The sequence below is a fragment of the Marmota marmota genome, unplaced genomic scaffold (assembly GCF_001458135.2).
Source record: "Marmota marmota marmota unplaced genomic scaffold, marMar, whole genome shotgun sequence".
Classification (NCBI taxonomy): Eukaryota; Metazoa; Chordata; class Mammalia; order Rodentia; family Sciuridae; genus Marmota; species Marmota marmota.
In genome coordinates, this window is record NW_025999969.1 from 217,906 (window position 1) to 221,289 (window position 3,384).

At 40.9% G+C, this 3,384-nt stretch overlaps 1 pseudogene; it reads left to right on the top strand.

The window, feature by feature from the left end:
• The first annotated feature begins 1,612 nt into the window (after nt 1–1,612).
• Nucleotides 1,613–2,529, top strand: LOC125617080 (annotated as a pseudogene).
• Nucleotides 2,530–3,384: the final 855 nt, after the last annotated feature.

A 3,384-nucleotide genomic window follows, 5' to 3' on the forward strand; every position in this document is an offset into this window, starting at 1 on the left:
TTGTTGATGAGTACACAGAAGCTGAGAGGCACCATTGGCACATGAAACCCTTCTGCCACCTTGAGTGTGAAACAGTTGCAGGAGAACAAGGTGAAGGATGAAGAATAAGCACCTGTTCTGCCGTGGCAGCTTTGAGTCTCTATGCAAAGCACTGCGAAACTGTGGGGAATATATTGGTGTTGATCATGATCAGATAACCTACAACAGGTAGCATTAGTGTGCTACAGAAGTATGGTTTTTTGTTGTGGTTTGGTTTTGGTTTGGAGGGGTTTTGGGAGGGAAGGGGGTCGTTTGTTTGTTGTGTCCCATGTAAATCCTCTTTGTTGGAATGGCCTTTCCTTCCCAAACCAGATCAGATTTGTTGGTCAAAAACATGCAGCCTTGGCTGGGCACCGTGGCACAGGCCTGCAATCCCAGCAATTTGGGAGGCTGAGGCAGGAGGATTGCAAGTTCAAAGCCAGCCTCTGCAGATTAGCAAGGCACTTAGCAACTCAGTGAGACCTTGTCTCTAACTAAAACATTAAAAAGGGCTGGAGATGTAGCTCAGTGGTTAAGCACCCCTGGGTTTAATCTTCAGTACAAAAAACTTTAAAAATGCAGGCTTAGTAAAGTCATTTATGCCTCTAATTCTTCCAATTTGGACTTTCTCAAGACACTCCAGAAAAAGTATCCAAATAGGTAAAAAGCAGTTGGTCAGTGAATCAGTGTAGATAGTCTCTCCTCTTATCCTCTGCTCTGAACTTCAAGCCTCCTGACCCTTCAGGCAATGATAATATCACCCTTTATCAGAAATGCATGATCTGTATCTCTCTGGACAAGAACTAAGTATTGTCAATGAAGAATTTTGAGAAGGCAGAGTACAGCTTAAAACTCCAGAAGACCCTGAAAATAGGCTGAGCATGAAGGTTATATGACAGCTCCTTTTTAGATTTGGTGACACAAGCCTCTATAGCAACAGCCAGTGAGATGGATATTTGAGCCAATCCACATTGAATATTTGATAACATGGTTAAAAATAAGACAAGGTAAAGCAAAACAATCAGAGCCTTGCAAATAAAAACTACCAATCCAACATGTATTGGATGACCCAGTCTCAAGATGAGTGGAGTGATTCTGCTTATGGCACCAGCCAAGCCCTACAAGGCTCCAAGAACTGGATCTGAACCATAGGCTTTAAGATATAATGATGATCAAACACAGGGCACAAAGATTCCCCGGAGTGTTTGTCGGAGACTTGAAACCAGAGCAACACATTCAGGATTCCATAGATTCTTGGCTTTGTCTAATATCACAGTAATTCAGTGGATGAAAAAAGCAAACTGCAGTCATTATAATATTCCCTGTGAACTCTGAGGAATTAAAGGCAGAAGACTGAGAAAATAAGCAACATAGGAATGTTGAACTTTTCTACACCATACAGGAGTGCAAAGTCCTTAAAAAGTCTAAGTTCAGAATTGTGTCCAGAAAAGAATCATGCTTAAAGAGAAACTAGTACATCTGCCAGTACTCAGAAAATCCAAGGCACAATCCAGATCACAGCAGGTCAAGTTTTCAGAGGATGTCATTAACATGGAAACTATGACAACATTAATATTGGGCAAACTCCAGTGAGTGAGAGGACTCTGGTCTACTTTTTTTTTTTTCTTTTTTTCTTTTTTTTTTTTTTTCCTTCTGGTGTCAGGGATTGAACCCAGGGGCACTTAACCACTGAACCACATCCCCAGCCCTTTTTTTATATTTTATTTAGAGACAGGATCTTGCTGAGTTGCTAAGTGCCTTGCTAATATGCTGAGGCTGGCTTTGAGCTTACCATCCTCCTGGCCTAGCCTCCCGGGCCACTGCTGGGTCTATCATTTGAAAGAAAGGAGATCCAGATCTCAATACTATTTTTACAAGAGAAGTAGGAGTTCCTGCTCTGACAAACTCTGATGTTTATTATAGAAAGAAAATATTCTCCCAAGGCCAGTCTGCAGCTTTCCCTCCTCCAATAACAATGAGTTATGTGGAATAAAAAGCATCCAGGAGATCCATCCACGCATACATCCAGAATACTGATCTCACCTGATGTGGTAACCCATACCTGTAATCCCAGCCATTTGGGAGGCTGAGGCAAGAGGTATAGAAAGGGCTGGGGATATGACTCAGTGGTTAAGTGCCCCTGAGTTCAATCCCCAATACCAAAAACAACCCAGAATATGGATCTCAACAGAGAGTATGCCCATGCCATTTTTGATTATGCACTACAGAGCCTGGGAGTGAACAGGTTTCTAGGACTCTGTGGTGAGGATGCTGATTCGAGGTGCTCCTTCTCTTCCCCCTCTTTCTTCCTTTTTCTCCTTCTCATCCTCTTCCTCTGACTGACAAAGATATCTTCTTGGCCTACCAATCCCTCAACTCCAGCCACAGAGATACATCTATACAGACTCTTCTAGCGCAATATCTGTACTCCCTGTCCTTCGATTTGGTCAAAAGACAACTAAATCCAAGATGAAAAAGGGACACAAGGAAAAAACCTGTATTATTCCCTAACCTAGTAGCTATGGAGATCAGTTATTTAAAACTTATCCATTGACCATCAGAATCACATCTTCTTTTTTTCTGTAAGAAATTTACTAAAATAGTTTAAAGTGCTTTTTTTTTTTTTTTTTTTGCCATATAAGTGAGACCTCAACTGCTGTTTGTAGTGTCAGATTAACCTTTGAAATGTGCTTTCCTAGGATGGTAGTATGGGGTGCATTACTTTTTTTGTTTGTTTGTTGTGCCGGGGTTTGGACCCAGGAGTGCTGAGCAACACCTTTGTCCCTTTTTGTTTGTTTGTTTGTTTGTTTGTTTGTTTGTTTGTTTGTTTTTAAGACAGGATCTTGCTAAATTGCTGAGGCTGGCCTGGAACTTGGTATTCTCCTGTCTCAGCCTTCCAAATCACTGAGATTATAGGTGTGCATGACCACACCCGGCTGCATTACAATTATTACAGTTTTATATAGCTGCTTTAGTGTCCAATCCTCAAGAGAATACTCAAGAAGCTGTCTGAAGGTGATTGAAGAGGGGTGCTTATTTTAAAAGATAGAGAACTCTAGACACCTTTATAAAGAGTTTGTCATTTAGGTAAATCAGATTGGCTCAGGTCCTGACTGGTCTGTCATGTGAGGCATGCAGATAATCACATCAACCTAGCTGACACTGTGCATCCTTTATACAAAGCCAACTCGTTCCCTTTCAATCTGCATACAAAGCCAGGTAAACACTGGATTGTATTAGCTCCTGCTAAAGATTGGGAAAAAAAACAAACCCTGCTGTTTATAGTATATTATTTCATAAATCTAAATGTATTCCTAATTTCATGGTATAAATATTAATGTACATTCTATACAGCTGAGATTTTAA